The sequence below is a fragment of the Lissotriton vulgaris genome, chromosome 11, assembly GCF_964263255.1.
Source record: "Lissotriton vulgaris chromosome 11, aLisVul1.2, whole genome shotgun sequence".
Lineage (NCBI taxonomy): Eukaryota > Metazoa > Chordata > Amphibia > Caudata > Salamandridae > Lissotriton > Lissotriton vulgaris.
In genome coordinates, this window is record NC_141699.1 from 431245 (window position 1) to 449917 (window position 18673).

The window sequence follows — 18673 nt, forward strand, 5'->3', positions numbered from 1 at the left end:
CCTCTTTATTTTTGTGTTCCTCACACAACATGTGATGATCAGCACATGGACAATCATCATACAGTGCTTTTAAAAAAAAATGCTGTTACCCTTTTAGAGCATGGTGTTCTTACAACACCTCTGATAATGTGACAAGTGGGTATTTTTAAAGTCTATATAAATATTTTTACCAAACAGCAAATAGTTTTTAAAAAGGTGCAGAACCAGATAACATTTGGGAGGTTTTGGTAGAAGCCAGCACTTGAAGTTAAAAAAAAAAAAATGTTTTTTTCTCGCATAATAATAATCTGCCTCCGCACTAAAGATAAAATTGCACGCACGCACTACCACCAGAGCACTAATGATGCCCCAGTGGTACAAACTGCCCATGATGCCTTTTTTTTGCAGCGTTTTATATAGCACGAACTTGACCCGAATCGGGGATTCAATGCGTCCCCCGACTTTTTTTAAGCAAGCTAATGAATGTCCTATTATGGTTGCCTACATCCACTACTCCTATTTCAAAGTATTGCAAAAAATGAACAACAAGAAAACAGACAAGTATCATCAAACAGGGAAATAGTTTTAACATACCGTTGTTGATACAGACACTATCAACTTAATAGAAGATCAAACGGCCAACATAAAGAACTACATCATTTTCAGTATTTGTGGTGTGCGAGTGCTGGCTCAAAATGTCCCTCTAGCGGGAGGAGCCACTTACAAATCGACACGTCTGAAGGGCACACGTGTGTGAAGGCTTACCAAAAAGTCTTCTTACCTGCTTGGTGTACAGTTTCCACAGCAACGACGAGTATACTAAAGAGCAGGCATACCTGAAAGTTTACTCCCGACAGGGGCATAAGCAGCACTCATCAGGACTTACCTCAAGAAGATACTCAGATTCTTCGCCGCATGTTGTGGTCAGTCAAGCAGGTTTGTTGGCAGCCTAGGTAGAAAACATCTTATTAGTCAGATAAGCTACATATAAATTCACCCGCTGTAGTCATACCCTGCTAATCACAATGGGTTCAAAAGAGAAGACTTAGAAAGTTAGAAATTAAAATATATGATCAATAGGATTAGGCAGGTTTCCCCTTCCAAAACACTGGCGCACAGTGAATATTAAGAGCCAGTTCCTTTCCCGAAACTTAAAGACCGTTCACATTTATCCTATGTGGCCACTATTATCTGCTATTTAAAGAAACAGTATTTACTGACAGGGGAAAACATGTAGATTTAACTGACAACAGCAATTTGAAAGAGGTGAAATAAAACTACCAAATACAGATTTCTTGTGATAATATGTAGAGCATGCCAAAAAGTTGCCTAACTGTATTAGATTTCTGAGGTGTATGGGGACTGGAGACAGCTCAGCCTAAATCGAAGTGTAGAGCAGAGTGTTAGCTCTGCCCCTCTTTTTAATAGCAGAAGAATCAGAGCCTAGAAGAGGACTGCTTTCTCCTTGCTTTTCCCTCATTTCTCCTCACTTTCCCCTGTTATTTTGAGTGCCTTCGCCTTGCTTTTCCCCTGTTTTTTGGGTGCTCTCGCCTTGCTTTTTCCTCATTTACATTGTTTTCTACTTGTTTAGCAAGAACTAAGGCGCTTGGATACCCCACGGTTGATTAGCCGCACTCTACAAATCCAAGTTGAATGGCGTGAGATAGCATCTCCATTCCCAGCGTTGGGCCACTTACACAGCCAGAGGGATAGTTCAAGGAACAGTCTCATCCTCTTGAGCAGTGGGTACAGAGCTCAAGGACAGAAGAGCCCCGTGGTAGCTGCGGACCCAGGGGGTCAGACAGTTCAGTCTTGCACCTGCAGACTCCAAGGTGTAGCCCAGCCCTCTAGGGCACATGAAGGCTGGTGGTCAAATAAATATAGATGAGCATGAAACCCCATGGTCATTGCACCCCGGCCATGCAGTGTGTGGCGCCAGAGATTTCAGCAAAACCGCCACTGTCCCCAGAAGGGTGCATGCGGAGCCCAGAGTAACTAGAGGTTTAGCCAGACTCTATTAAGGGGACGTGTGGAACTCGGTTCGCTTAGCCCAGCAATACATATAGATCAGGTTTAGCTAGGTCCTGTACAGTGAGCACAGGGTTAGCAGAGCATCGTCCCCACAATATGCAGAAGCCTGGGGGTTTGCTCCCACTACAGATGGGTGCACGCAAACCCAAAAGTTAGCCTAGAGTGCGATAAAAAATACTTTATTTACAGGCTCTAGCGGCAAGGGCTTACAGCCCTCCCTCACAGCTCAGGCCTTGAAAGGTCATAAAAATGTACCAGACATGCCGGTCTAGGGACTTTCATCTACTTGAGCCAACTGTAATGCACTCAGTGGCGTGGCTAGGCCTTAGGACGCCTTGGCGGCACCTGCGTTTGCCACCCAAGGCAGCCTGATCGAAGAGCGTGTGCATGATTCTTGCAGGTAAGAACGGGGGAGGGGGGCCAGCTGCCGCCCCCAAAATTCCTGCCGCCTAGGGCGGTCCGCCTCCAACACCCCCCCGCCCTCCTACGACATTGAATGCACAACCCATAAACTGGTCTCAAATTGTGTAATCAGAGAAACATTTTATTCAACTGAGTCACCTTTTCTTTCATTATTACAAGAGCACCTTCAAGAATGTGAATTCAGAATTCCTGATGCACAAAAACTAGTTTGATTTATTAGAGTAAACTTTTTCTCCATGTACAATAACAATCTAGCCATATATAGGGTACATATGACCCTGGACTTGCCTCTTAGTTCACCAATAGCATTATCGTCAGGGCGGGACAGGAATGACTCTCTGTTTATATTTAACTCAGAGTGATGTGGTAGTGCACTCATTTACAGGCAGCACCTTTCCATCGAAATGGTTACAAAGATTCCCATGGACATGCAACTTTATTGGTAAAATGTTATAGTGTATAATCAATGATGTGTGTAAATCATGTTTCAGCAAAAATATATCATTTGCAAATCAAGTAAAGTGTCCTGATCCCATTCAAATCTGTTTCCATCACACACTTTTTAAAATTTTTAGATCTCGCTGAGCGAACGCGCATGCGTTCTCAGCGAGACTCAAATAAGGGCTCTCAAAAACGCACCCAAAGGTAGATTGCCTACAGTGCATGTGTGCGGGCGCGTGCACATCGCACACTATTTGGCAGCCTGTGAGCCTCTCTCCGCACTCATGCTGGTTTGCTTGCAGCCGGCATCAGACTTCAAACACTTCAAAGGAATGCGCTCCCCCACCCCCCCATCGTATGTGCCTGGCTGCTCAGAACTTCTCAATCCTCTCCCTTCCCTCTTCCCTGTGCCCCCTCTTTCCATTTCTCTAGTGCGCTTTGGCATTCTCCTCCTTCACCACCTTCCTTCTCTCTGTCGTTCTCCACTTCTGTATCTATTTGGAGCAGGACAAACGGAGATCTCACTAGCCCTCAGTACTCGATCAGAGGATTGCACACGAGAAGGGCTCGAACATTTCCAGTGATCATGTCCACTGAAGCCTTCTGGATTTTGGTGTAAAGTTTTCAATCTATGAAAATAAATTGACACACTTTGCGGTCGTTGTGTGATATAGTGCCGAGACAGGCAAAGTTACGTTTCTATGAGTGTTTCTCTGCTTGTTTGTGCGCAAAATAATTGAAATGGTTCTGTATTGCCTGGCTGCTCAGCAACACACACTCCACACAATACCACTCAGTGCCACATAATTACACGCCACATAATTACACTGCACTCAATGCAACATACATTCTAAATACCACTCAGTGCCACATAATTAAACACCACATACTTACATTCTAATGAATGCAACACACTCCACACAATACCACACCGTGCCACACAATTATATGCAACATAATTACCCTGCACTCAATGCAACATACACTCCAAATTCCACTCAGTACCACATAATTACACTCTACTGAATGCAACACTCACTCCACAAAATACCACTCAGTGCCACAATTACAGGCAACATAATTACACTCTACTCAATGCAACATAAATACACTCTACATAGTGCCACACAATTATATGCTACATTATTACACTGAACTCAATGCAACATACACTGCAAATACCACCACTCAGTGCCACATAATTACACGCCACACAATTACACTGCACTCAATGCAAAATGTACTCCACACTATAACACTGTTTCACTAAGCAGAATTTCACAGAACACCACAGTTCCAGGCCACACAATTCAACTCGACACATTTCCAATAAACACCGCATAATTACACACCAAACAGCATATTTCAACTCCTAAACTCCACAATCCACAACGTACCTCCAATCCACACCATATAGTGTCTCCATCTGAGCACCAAACATCATTCACCACCACCATTTTGCATCAGCGCACCACCTAAGCATCATGTGAGTCTGCCCTTGGAATCTGGCATCTGTTGATTCTCCCCTAGTGTCTGTCGGCTGCTCGAGTTCTACTTAAATTACTGTTTTCAAACATCCAATCCCCCGTTATTTATGTCCCGCTTCCCCATAACAAAAAAAATTATAACAAACAAGTATGAGAACAGGCAGGAAGTAGTTGCCAGCAGTGCAAGCACAAAAAAAAGTAGAAGACCATTTTTGTGTTAAAATCTTTTTTTAAATGAGGTGTTTCAGTTGCATATAATGTTGCCTTTTTATAAAAGGTAACAAAAATGCTTAACACTTTTTATTATAAATTTTCAACATAAAGCACAGCAGCCACAATGCTCTACAACCACACAACCGCACAATCACACACACACCACCACACATATCGTGGAGAAGCGTGGCTCAATGGTTAGAGCAAAGAAGAGAGAAAGGCTGGGTCCTGTCTCTGACCGGCTTGGACCACTCTTATAAACCAAACACAAGAAAGTGCCGGACAGTCTGAATAAATGCAAACAAATGCACACCTAGTATAAGTAATTGCTAGGTGGACAACCCATTTGTGATTAATCACTTATATTTTATGGAAAAGTTTTTTGAAACGTAATTGGCATCAAAGGATACACACCACATTCACAAAAGTACACAAATGCATTGAAACCAAAACAGTACATAAAATTACAATATACACATATAATAATTGTGATTACAATGAACAACTGTGCTATGCCTCAAAATATAACGTTGTGCTGAGGCACCAATCCTAGATTACAAATGAACAAGTGGACAGAGAAATGAAATGCTAGCCTACTTGTTTCCACCACCACTAGATACGTGTTAATTTTAACATGTGGTACAACAAAATTGGAACACACAAAAAACTAAGCAGACATGTAGAATTTGTGCGAATTCTGTTCCTATTGTGCCCTAATATTTGCAGTATCTGGGTGGAGCAGGACGCCGACGCGTTTCGAACCCATAGAATAAGTTGAGGGTTCTCCTCAGGACAAGGATTGGGGGTCGTTGTTGCTTAAACTTGTAATGTCAGGAAACTCTCTGTGGGTTTTCCTTGATGAATACAACACTACATAGTGTGAGGGGTGCCGATGTGCGTGAAATCAGGAGTTACGGGGATTATGCCTTGTTTGGTAGCCGTTCGTTACTGTGCGCGAACTCGAGCGGCAGCCGCCGCTGTAGTTCGGAAAATTTTCCGCGATTCAAATCGGTCTTCACATCAAACACCCAAGCTGCACTGGACAGGTAGCGCCATCAATGGTTAGAGCGGCAGACCCTGATGCAGAGGTCTGGCCCGGGACCAGGGTTCAATTCCCGCCTCAACGGCTCTTGGACTCAATCTCCCCGGACCTGAAAATTCTCGCCTCGGTGCCTTGTCTAATCATGGGTCCCACTCTGTGACTCTGGGCAATAGCTTGCTTAATCTCCACAACGGCCCCAGAAGCGCTTGGATGCCTGGCTTCACCTTGGGGGTGCCCAGGAGTGGACATCTCACAGGAAAGCCAGGAAGGGTTCCACAGCGGTATGAATACAGCGCTACGAGACCTCTGGGTAGAAGGAGCTATATAAATACAAACACATTTACACCACCACACACACCCACACCCAACCACACACACACACACACACACACACAACCACACCATCAGTGCACACTTACACCAGACACAGACACCATCATTTTTCAGTGCACGCTTCCACCAGGCACACACCACCAGACGTCAGTGCACGCTTTCACCAGGCACACACACACACCACCAGCTGTCATGCTTTCACCAGGCACACACACCACCAGCCGTTAGTGCACGCTTTCACCAGGCACACACACCACCAGCCATCAGTGCACGCTTCCACCAGGCACACACAACCAGAAGCCAGTAGTGCACACTTCCACCAGGCACACACACCACCAGCCAGCAGTGCGCACTTCCACCAGCCGCGCACACACACACACCACCAGCCATCAGTGCACACATCAATTCTTAACACATCCACAATTAACTATTGTAGCAATCGCAGTATGGAGCACTTTACTTTTAAACATATTCATCTAAAGCGCAGCATGCCACCATTGCTACAAAAACAAATACACATTTTTTCGGCCTACAATTTATAGACTTTTGTGCCAATTGGTGTTGCAATATTTAGCAATGCCAATAGCTCAAACTGAATTAATGCGAGACCTATTGTATTGCAAATGCTGGTTAAGTTGTTCTCCTAACTACTGAAATATATTTTGAAATATTTGTACAGTTCATTTACAAGCTATATGTAGTGTAAGAAACAATTAGCATCCTACTGCCTTTCATATTGTGTGTACTCCAGCACTATTGTTAGAGTTCACCTTACTCTCTCTGGATTTTGTTAAACCCATTCTCTAGGATAAAATAAGCAGCATTACGTGAGGCGACATAAGCTAACATTTGACCTCTGTCATGTAATCTAGTTTTTATCTTAAAGGCATGTTTATTGCACATTCACTTTCTGAATGAAGAAAACACCTACTCCGAATAGTGTCTGGGCTTCACCTTGGCTTTTGGGGGGGGGGGGGGGGGGGGGGTAGAGTCAGCACTGTAGTTGGTGTGAAACCTAGGCTCAGCTCAATGTCTCAGAGTTGCATGGAAATCTCAATTAACTTTCGGCTATCCCTTGAGGAGCAGCTGGCACAGAGATTAGGGACAGCCCAGATGTGTGAAGGTGGGCAGCTTGGAGGCTCAGTTGTGCTCTGGTGCACAGAGATCTAGGGGCAGCTCAGCACTACACCCAAGGAGGGGCGAACACGGGCTTGGCCAGTGACATACCTCAACATTTTAAATAGGTGTAGCACCGAAGATGCACAGCATCTTGTGTGCACATATTCCAAGCCTTTTCAAAGAGGTTTCCATCTCTGTGCTTCTCTAGAGCATAGTTGTTTAGTCCGTGGCCGGTTGTTACAAATAACAATGACCTACTAGACTCATTTCTCAATACATGGAAAACCAAAGAACTAATACAAACGGTTTGTCTCCACTTGACAACAGAAGGACCATAAGGACATCAATGTTGAAATAAGCAAAGTGAGACTAGTGGCATCTCTTATACATTCCTCTCTGTGAATTTAGCACTCTCCCCAGAGAAGAGATCTGTGTGTAACCTACATAATCCCTCATGCCTTAACTGTATGTTCTGAGAGCAATGAAGTTTGCACAAATCTAACTGCTAGCTGTATTCTGCAGTGAATGCAAGATCGCACTTGCTACATTATGTGAGGGGGACGCGTGCTTTGCTACTGCTGTGTTGTACCCATTCTATGAAAAGCAAAGCTTACATTGCCGCCACCCAATATGAACCTCTGCTGTAAAGAAGAAACTCTACCCTAGCAATGCATGTCCTCTGAAGGAGGGAGAGCTTGCACTACTTCTCCCCAACGTATGCCTTTTCTATGAAGAAGTGGTTCCAATGCTATTGCCCCAGTTACGAAAGACAAAGGATATACTGAATGTACTTAAATAACACACCATAGGAGACAGGGACTGTTTAATAATATTAATGTGAATGAAAGATGGAACCCTCACATAATTAGTGGTGTTTACATGTGAAAATAAGTAGTTCTTGATATAGAGTAGATCACTTCTAAAAATAATTTTAAAACATAGCTGACAAATGATTCAGCGTCATTTAGAAGACCATCAGTTCATTCGGTCATTTTAGCCAACATCATTTGGCATGCTCTGGGTGTGGCCCATAATTAAAATACTAAATGCAACACTACAAGTCTCACAATGTAATATGTTGCGGACGGTAAAGCAATGTCTGATTGGGTCATATGTCATACTGCCCCTTGGCAAACATGGGAAACGTAAAATAAACAGCAGTTTTTGACTTTCTGCATTTTTTCTTGTAGGTCACTAAAATTTAGCAAGCATTTGCAATGCAATAGGTCTCGCAATTTTTGGAGTTGGAGCGATTGGCGTTGTAAATGAATGATTTTTATTTATGTCTCTGTTTGGAGTGGAGTGATTATTTAAAGAAAAAAGTGCACCCTATACCAGATTAAAAGCTTTTATAGCAACTGTACAGAAAAACTATGGCTACGTTAACGTAAAGGGGTGAGAATGGATGAATGAAAATACATACAAGCATTTAACACTGTTGTTCTGTAATCTGAAGAATGAAAGTAATTTTACAGAAGACGCATATACGTGTGCTCTGATGACCTTTCACAGAAGAGCACTTCTCTGACCACTTCCACAGACTAAGAAAAAAGCTTACATCAACACAACTGTTAATCAGAGAGTTTTATTTACTGACATCACCTATGTCAGATCTGGTGGGTATTGCGTATTTTTATGTATATTAAATTGCATACTGCTTAGCAAAAAATGTATTTCTCTGCAAAGGTCATTTAAACAGCAGTTCAGAAGCATTACCAAACAATCTATAATAGGGATAAACCACACGCTACAAGGGCCAGAACTCAACTAAAACAAGGGCCTTTTTAAACAACCACGTTCTACAATCCAAAAGCTTGAAAAAAATTGGAACATACACCAACTATGTAACTCATAGTGAGTATTAGGTCTTCAAATTATCCTCTTTGTATACAAGCAGAACATGGCAGGCTGTGTGACTCCGCTGATCGCTGCAGGTAGTGGCAGCGCCCAGTGCTCCCACCGCGCACCAGACAGCCAAGGATGAGGAAAATCATGAGCAGCGGGGATTACAAGAGGGGGGAGAAAGCCTGGCAAGGGCCTATGCGGGAATCAGGTACATTTGGAGGACTGTATTTTTCAAGATGTAACTAATAAGAGCAGGCCGATGTGTGCCTGGAGCGAGAGGGCACAGAGAAGGCTGCTAATAACAGCTGTGACGATGACAATAGCAGGGTTGAACATCTGAATAGGTTAGAGTGTCCGCAAGATACATGTTATGCGCTTGGATAAGTATTAGAAACTCACATAAATAACTGGTAGTTATCTAGCACTTGCTGTTCAGCAGTGATTTAATCCCTGGAGGATGAAATGCAGAAGGAGCCCCCTTGTGGTGCAGGTCATGCACAAACGCAGTCCTGGTGCTCGTCAGCTTGTGTCTCGGGACAGGAACTATAACAAGCAAGGATGAGGGTGGGGGCGGCTGAAACTGCCAAGCGGGAGGGGATTCTGGTACGGCAAGCCACACCATGAAATCCGCACGGTGGGACGAGAAAGCCTACTGACAATACCATACAATACCATACCATACAACCAGATCCCAAATATGCGCCCCGCCCCATCATTATTGAATGCTCCCATCACCACCCAATTACAACTAGTAATTTTAATATAAGAAGTTCTCCTCCCCTAAAGCCACCTACACTTGTGCAGACAGGGAAATGTGCAGACGGGGGCGGGGGTGCAGGCACTCAGCACAGATACTGGGAACATTCTAGAAAAAATGCTGTGTTACAAATGTCCAAAAGGGCGCGTGAGCCCAGAAACTCTTAACAGATCAGTAAATCCGGTTTCCAAGTAGGCGCTGTAAAAGGACAGAGCTCCAGCGCTGTACGCAAAATCTGCCTTACATATACAAGACCCAGTGCTGTCCCTGCTGCCACGGTCTTTAATTGACAGCGGAGCGCTCTATATTGTTGGACTACACTTGTGCACTTATATAGCAAGGTTTGATTTATACAGCCGCATTCTTTAAACAAGCATCTGCAATAGGTCTCCCATTAGGAAAGTGTGAGCTATTGGTATTGTAAATGACAATTTTTTTTAATATGTGTTGGCTTTGAAAATATATAAATTAATAGCAGTTATTCAGAGCCAATAGCTTACACTTTCCTAATGCGAGTCCTATTGGCAATGGCAATGCTTGTTGGTAGCAAGCAAGGACAGTGCTGTTGTGGTGCTGAGTGATGCTGTGGTTGGGCTGAGTGGCGTGGTGGTGTCCCAGAGTGGCGTGGTGGTGTCCCAGAGTGGCGTGGTGGTATCCCAGAGTGGCGTGGTGGTGTCCCAGAGTGGCGTGCTGCAGTCCAGAGGCGTGCTGCAGGGTGTGGTGTGGTCTGTGTACAAGGGAGCCAGTGTGTGTGGTCTGTGTGAAAGGGGGGCAGTGCGAGTCGTCTGTTGGAGAGGGGTGTAAGCATGTAAAGACAGCCAGAGGCGAGACTGGATAAAAGTGCTGTTTGTGGAGAAAGTGTTTTTGTTTTGCATACAAAATATAAGGAAAGAAAGGATAGGTGGAGGTAGATACAAGTGGGAGGCGAAAACAGGGCTTTGGAAAAGGAACAGTGTAGCTTATAACGTGGCGTGCTGGTGGCCCAGAGTGGCGTGCTGGTGGCCCAGAGGCATGCTGCAGGGTGTGGTGTGGTCTGTGTGCAAGGGAGCCAGTGTGTGTGGTCTGTGTGAAAGGGGGGCAGTGCGAGTCGTCTGTTGGAGAGGGGTGTAAGCATGTAAAGACAGCCAGAGACGAGACTGGATAAAAGTGCTGTTTGTGGAGAAAGTGTTTTTGTTTTGCATACAAAATATAAGAAGGAAAGGATCGGTGGAGGTAGATACAAGTGGGAGGCGAAAACAGGGCTTTGAAAAAGGAAAAGTGCAGCTTATGACAGAGAGAAAGAAAGAGGCTAAAAGGACAGCGCGAATCAAGAGGAAGAGAGATGGGAAGAGACAGGGTGAGAGGATGAGGAATGTTAGAAACAGGAGAAGAAATGGGTACATAAAATGAAGCAAATGTAAGGTGATAATTGAAAAAAGAGGAAGCTAAGTGCAATGAAGCGAAAAAAGACATAATGGAAAGGAAGAAAAACATGGGTACGGGTAAATAAAATAACAAGCTCTTGTCATTGCTCTGGCGGGGGAGCGCATTCCTTTGAAGTCAGCAATTACACAGTTTATTGACCTCCACGGGCCAGGTATGTGGCTGCTGCACAGGGACGGCTGGGGAGGGCCTAGACACGGTGTGGGAGGAGGGGGCTGGAGACGCGAGACACATCCAGACCAACGCGAGAGCAGGTAAAGACACTGTATAGGGCAGAGGTCTTCAAACTGTGGGGCGAGACCCCCTGGGGGGGCGTGGAAGCGTTCCCAGGGGAGCGCCAATGGGTTTTCAATTACATGTAAATTAAGACAGCTTGGAAGCGCAAAAGGAGCGTTTCTAGGCTGTCGTCATTTAAATGCAGAAGTTAAAGCCCATAAAAAGGCGTCTGGACTGTAATTCCAAGTCACATGAGCAGGGTCAGGGAGTGTGAATTCGGCGTCCAAGAAATGCGCGCACCTACCATTGTGCTGAGTGGGCTGTATCGGCCCCCTGCGACCTCCTTTTGTAAGTTAGCCACATATATTGACTCGGCTGCAACAAAGAGCTGAACAGGAGCACCACACTTTCACCCCAGACTCTTACCCGGCCCCACAATCCCATTTTGTTGTGATAAATTGGAAAAGTTTAGTTTGAATGTTAACTTTTTTGTATGTGTTTAAGTCACTTCGTGATTCCAGCCCTCGTCAAACAAACAGAAAAATGCTCCCCCAGGGCAGACAGGAAGAGTGTACTGACCCTAAGGCACTTAATTGAGTTAAAGCTTGTGTTAAAGCTTTCTCTGTGAGAGTAAACGTGGTGATGGCAATACAGTGCTGTGGCAGACTCGACCTTTTCAAATATTATACAGGACCTCAGACTTTAAAAGGCTGATCGAACTCGAACTTTCTGTTGAATTAAATCATCATAATAGATTATTTTAGGTCGTTACCCTCCCTTTTCTGGGTGCTGCCTTTATCCTGTATTTTTCTTCAAATATGATATTATTGTTATTATTGTAACGCATTATGTAAATTTGTAAAACGCTCCGATACACGCAAGGGTTATGTTCCGCGCTATAAAAAACTATAAAAATAAATATTTAATGTGGATTGATGGAAATCGGCAGGGGTCAAAAATGGCATTATGACACCCCACACTCATCAAGTAGATAGCAGGAGTATCTAGCAAAACTTCCACTTCAACATGTAAGCCACAATAAATACCCATCATATGGTGGTTAAAAGGCTGTGCTATGCCAAAAGAATTTTGCTTTGTACAGAAAAGTTCAAACATTTAGACCAGTCTATTGAATTATAACATACATATGAATAGAGTTTTATTTATTTATTGGCGCTGTTAAGCCAGTGATATCGGGCAGCACTATTAGAAGTAAAATGCACAAACGAAAGATTATGTTTTGACATCAAATAACAAAATGAACCTTCCATATATTAACCTGCTTACTGCTCATTATATACAGCTGGGTGTATGTAGGTAGGTATATATGCCATTTTTGTGCTATCTACAGATATCTACGAGCAACCTGAAGAGATTAGGGATTCAAGCAGGGTTGTCCAACCTTTCACCCTTCACAGGCTGATGAAGGGGATATCATCGAGTTAAAATTAGAGCATGTTATTCACAGAGGTGCAATAATTGGAGCATGGCTTGTGCCCGTCAGAGATGGCATGGCGAGCAAAAAAATGCAGCCTCAAGCAGTTACCAGTAGTAGAGAGAAATTAAAGTTTTTCACCCTTTTCCTTTTGTGCTTTCTTCAGCTCCACGCTGTAAGAGCCTGGACCTGGTTCCTGTGCTCACTCCATCATAGGCATCACTCACCCGACTGACCAGGGCAAGTGGGCCAAAACAGGTTTAAGGTTGCTTGTGCTCTTGTTCTGAGGGCTCTGGCTCTCGGTCTCAGAACACAGGGTGCATTTTGCTTACTAGCATCAGGGCTCAAGTCACTATTGTTGCACACAGAACAGGACCTAAGCAACAGGGGAGGAGGGAGGGGTAAAAGTGCTTTGTTGTTGCTATTCTTTACACAAAGTGGCAGAAAGCCTGTTTGGGTATCTGGCCTGGAAGTAAAATAAAATAAAGTAATGGCCCAGTTGGGTGGGAAGAGTTGACAATCTGAAGCTGTAAGTATTATTGGTGCAGCAGTTGCAGCTGTGCCAGTGCTTCTTTGAAACCGTGGCGCAATGACCTAAGGGAGAGGAAAAGTTAGTGGTGAGGAGAAGCCTTGATTTGGACATCAGAAAGATGAGGGATGCAGGGAGATGAGAGGGAGAGAGATGATGAGAGATAGGATTGAGAGGGGTGGTGTGAGATGAGGCTATGTTGTTAACAAACGTCTGTATGTACCTATCATTAGTGAAATAGGTGCAGTGACACGTTTGCCCAGGGGTCTACTACATCACAAGTTTGAATGTTTTACAATAAAAAGGGTGCATGGGGGCTCATTTTCCTTGCTAGCATTAGGACAGATGGTGCCCTTGGCACAAAAAAGGTGGGCAGCATGCAGTAGCTCATTTTCTTTCAGAAAGAGACTGAGCTTGTTGCGAGATTGTAGAGATGGTCAGACATTGTGGGTAAGGAGTGAAAGAAGAGGAGATAGACCGCTTCTAAGGGCTACAGTCATCATTAATGCAGCAGATGGAGAGCATTGAGACCCACAGTAGCCCAATTATGGGCAGTAGTGTTTTGGATCAATTCTATTCTTGTTTGATGCTGTTGCATTTTTATAAGTCCCACATTCAGTGTGGATTACAAGCTACAGAAAAGCAATCCAGAAGTGATAACATGATCCCGCCCCCATTGATCATCCCTCCCCAAATCCTTGCCATATAGTTTTGGAGGGGGGCCCAACTTCAAAACATTGTGCTTAGGGGGGCTCAGGGCAAAAAAGTTTGTAGACCTCTGGTATAGGGAGAGAAGATTATAGAAAAGACGGGAGAGGAAGGAAGGGAAAGATAGCCGAAGCGGGAGCGCATTCCTTTGAAGTCTGATGCGGGGGCGGGGGAGCGGCAGCCTTTGAAGTTTGATGCGAGGCACAGACAAATGGTGGTGTGTCACGTGGCTGGTTTGTGCACACGCATAGATCACATGAACTGTGTCTAACCCCCAGTTTTGGTAGTTTTCGTACTGCTTACTAGAATCTCGACAAACAAGCATTGCTAAAGCAATGCTTTAGGTAGAGACCTAAAAACTGGACGTTCGCGCGCAACCAGAGGGACTGCCACAGAGAAACATCACAAGTGTTTAAGGAGATACTATCGGAAAAGTCCAGCATGTTCTAGGCGCACTGGGGAGGTACAGTGCAGAATAGATCCTTCTCCCCGTGCTGATGTGGCAGGAATTCTTTTAAGGAAAGATTGGCATTTTGTGTAGTTTGCATCCTCGAGGAGACTTCAGTGGGTGCCATCTTGAGTGGAGAGAGGTCCATAGGTCTGTTATTTTGAGGTGGCAAGGGAAGGGTCCCTGTGAACAGAAGTGGTGCGCGCGCGCGCTCCACAGCGAGACATCTGTTTTGCATTATCGGGCACGATATTGCAAAACAGATGTCGGCCGTGCGGGTAACAGACACCAATAGGCCATGGGCGGGGCAAATGCGGGATATGCGCCCGCATTTGCTCAATTGCGTGCGATCTTTGTTAGAAAGACTCACGCAACGCCCAATAGCCTGCAAGGAAAACAAAACCACACGCACGGGCTTGTAGTCAGCTTTCCAAAGCCCTTTCACTATTCACATAAAGTCTTGTGCTGCGCACTGCAACGCTAGGTGCGAGACCTAAAAAGGCCAGCGAGTTATAGAGCAAAAATACCTTTCAAATGTAAATGTGAGCAGCTTGTTGCTAACACTAAAACCTCTTGGGAAACCAACATGCTAGTAAAGATATTACATTGCAAGCAAAAGCAGCTGGACGCATCTGGGAAGACATTAAAGAACAAGCATTGGAAATGCAATAGGTCTCGCATTAGAAAAGTTGGAGCTATTGGTCTTGTAAATTACAAATATTTTATTTCTTGGTTTTTAAAATAGCTAAATTGATAGCTTTGTCATTTACAATGTCAATAGTTATAACTTTCGCGAATGTGACACCTATAGCATTTGGAATGCAACATGTTTTGTATTTACATGACTTAGATGGCAGCTCTGGTCGTTAGGCCACATCTCTAGAGAGCAGGGTTGGATTTTTTTTTTAAAGTGTCCATTTGCTGCAAACAGTGGCGATGAAGTGATACCTTTGCTCGGAGTGCGCACCCCCTTTCAGCAGGTGTTGGCAGATGCCATCTTCAGTCATTGGTTCGTTTGGCCTCCGCTCCTATGGTGGAGGACCCGTGTGCCTTCAGTGGTACCGCTGAAGGCACAGATGATTGCTGAGCAACAGTCATGTTTGATGCATGAACTCAAAAAATTATGTTTTCAAGAAACAAGCTCCCAAAGTATGAGTTTGTTTCTTGAAATTAAAAAAAAAACCCAATGCATTCAGTCCTCACTTGATTACTCTGCCCTGGACGGCCATTCCTTCAATGTACAACAAGACATGGAAATGTAGAGCTGGTAGGAAGTAGGGAGAGGTGACCACAGTGGCATGGCGGCTCAGGGCTGATAGGCCACCAGGTATGATGTTTATGCAGGCAGAGCCAGCAGAGGCTCCAACAATGCAAGCCTGGTGTTTCCTTCACTCCTAACGAGGTTCCAGCTCGGTTAAATCTAAATGATGCCTATAGTTTCAGTAACAATATTTTTCAAGCGGTAAGAATAATTGCAGGGTCGCCGAGTGTTGTACTATTCCGCCTTTGCAGGTTGCAACCCCGAAATCACCTCACACAATGGACGACTAATGGCTTTCAGTTTCTCCCATAGCCCCAGATAAAAGTACCAGATAAAATACACTCTGCATTAGACACAGCAAATTGCACAAAATCAACTCCGGTCAACACAATATGCAAAAGCATTGGAGAAATGGACAGTCAAGACAGACCACAAATTCAGATGCATGCTACTATATAAATATAGGCGAGATAACATTATTGAACAGATAAATCGTCGTCTATGCTACACACAGGCATGATACACACACAAAACAAAAGATACATTAAAATGAAAAACACCCAACTCCGTCTTTGAATGCAGATAACACCACCGCAAAAAGATCATCATCATACACAAAAACACATACAGATGGATTCTTGAATGCATACACCAACATCGGTTAACACACACTTACACATTACATAGAATATACACACACGACGATCTTTGAATGCATACACAGACACAAACACTTCCAATGCACACATGCAGGGATGGGTTTTCAACACTATTCAGATATACTCGCATACAACGACGTCGTCACATACAAACACGTCCTCGCATGCCAGTGTACACTGAGATAAACTGTTTCAGACACACACGCACACGCACTGCAGAGACACGCGTGATGGGGGTAATAGCAAGGTGGTGAAAAGGGGGGCAAAAGGTAGGAACAATGTCAATGGAATGAGTGAGGGGGGAGTGGTTAGAGTGGTGGGAGGTAGAAAAGGAAAAAAGTCATCGGCGGGATTGGAAAAGAGGAATAAAGGGATTGAAAGATGTCAGTAGCAAGGGAAGTAGTAGGCTTGGGAAAGAGAAATTCCACCCAGTTTGAAATTGTGTCCCTTGCAATCAGTGCCAGTGAGGAGAGGTAATATTGCGGGCAAAGGAAGGCATCGGGATTATAATGGAAGGGTGAGCGGTGGAGAAAAGACACGCTTAAATAGGAATAAGCAGAGGGCAGTAACAGAAGAGGGTTGGGGGAGATGGGAAAAATGTAGGTAAACAATGATTATGGAGTAGTTCGGAATTGAGGTTTGGGAAACAGTGGGTGAGTCTGGGAAAGCGGACAGGATCGGGAAACAAAGGTGAGGGGAGGGACTGTTAGTGAGGAGTAAAAGCCCCAATGGGGAGCATTAGCAAATGTATAGCGAGTGATTGGTGAAGAATGAGGGGGTTCATAATAAGGAGGGGGAGCGACTAACAGACAAGTAAAGTGGGGGATGAAGAGATGGACTAATTGAGATGGTAGGACAATGATGTCGAGTCACTAAAAAATAGCTTGGTGTTTGTTTTCCTGATGCATTAAATTTTAATCCTTTTAGTTCCAACGCACTGGTTGTAATTATGATTTTTGTACCGCGCTGACTCTGTTTGAGGGGTGAGTGCTCAAGATAAGTGGAAACGGCAGTGTTGGGGGGCGCCGCGGCTTATGCTTTATGAATCCGCGCGACTTTGTTTGGGCCTCGGCTAGCTCCTGTAATCAGGGCTAGGCGCTAATTAGCGGCGCGTGAATTATCTGCGCTCATGCTTTAAATCCAGGCCCTGTTCATTAGGCCTGCAGTTAATGAGAGCGCGTGGCTGCTGGTTTGGGGGGGGGGGGGGAGGGGGGAGAGAGAGGGTGGGGGGGGTGAGGGGCCCGTTGGCGAACTGTTTACCATTCGTCGCAGAAACTGTTTTTTTTTGTTATTCCGTCTCCGTCGCGCGTCCGTAGAATATATAGTAGCTTACAATAAAACAAAATTTAAACAATATATTTAACCACTGCACAGCTTTGCCAGTGCTTGCTCAGTGCTATCTGCTTTGGTATAAAAGAAATGCGAGGCAGTAGGAGATAAAGCAATTTGGTTACAATTTTTTCTACAAAAGGTCCTCGGTTATATGAATTTAGCTGCCAAGCTTTCAATACTAGCAGTTGAACTATTTAAATGCTCACTCTGTAATGGTCTGTAAGAGGAAAGTCTTCAAATATGGGGCATAATTGACCCAAAGCCTGCCACCAATTGCAACATCTATATAGCGCTTACTGTCCCTAAGTGGGGCGCTGACGCACTTGCCAAAGCTGGTGGCACACTGCACCGTGCATGGTGTTTGGAATGGTTGGAGGCCCGCGCCCATCTGAACTTGACTGAGCTTGGATCCCGCTCCGGCCAGGGTCCGTGTGTGTCACGAGTTTGCTGCATACAGGAAGAAATAAACAGTGTATGGTAGGGAGAGAGATATGACGGGTACAGGCCACAAGCTCAGGTAGCACTCACACATGAGGGAGATCGTCAATGGAGAGGAAAGGGGGAAGCGAGAGGGTGAAAGATGGGACGCCAGGTTTAGAGGCAGGGTCTACAGCAGAGCATCAAAGGGCTGGGCGAGAAGGGAGGGGGGAATGCGAGGAGATAAGGACCCAGAAGGGGGAGGAGGGAAATGCGAGCAAGTTAAAAGGAGACTAAACTGAAAGTACGGCCGGCAGGCCGTGAATAATTAGGGGGTGACAAATGCGCTGGGAGGGCTGCCTTTGATGTGGGAATGCGAGGCAGGCAGGCAGGCGGCTGGTGGCATTGTGCACGCGCTTCATGCACTGCAAGGAATCGCCAGCCAGTGGTGGTGTGGTTAAAGACTGAATAAGCCCCTATAGAGCTAGCCAGCTGTGCTGCGCACAACAGGCGAGCCCTAAAAAATGGTGGCACCCCGCATCCTGGGTGCAGGTGGAGCATCTGTCCTGACAGATC

The 18673-nt window shown here is 44.9% G+C and overlaps 1 protein-coding gene across 1 annotated transcript in view; it reads right to left on the reverse strand.

Annotated features, from left to right (window-relative positions):
* DGCR8 (DGCR8 microprocessor complex subunit) overlaps window positions 1-18673 on the reverse strand; it is a 236955-nt gene that overhangs the window by 205362 nt on the left and 12920 nt on the right. Inside the window, exon 2 of the mRNA XM_086942619.1 lies at window positions 866-928. The gene's annotated coding sequence lies outside the window, so the exon portion shown is untranslated. The remainder of the gene's footprint in view (window positions 1-865; window positions 929-18673) is intronic.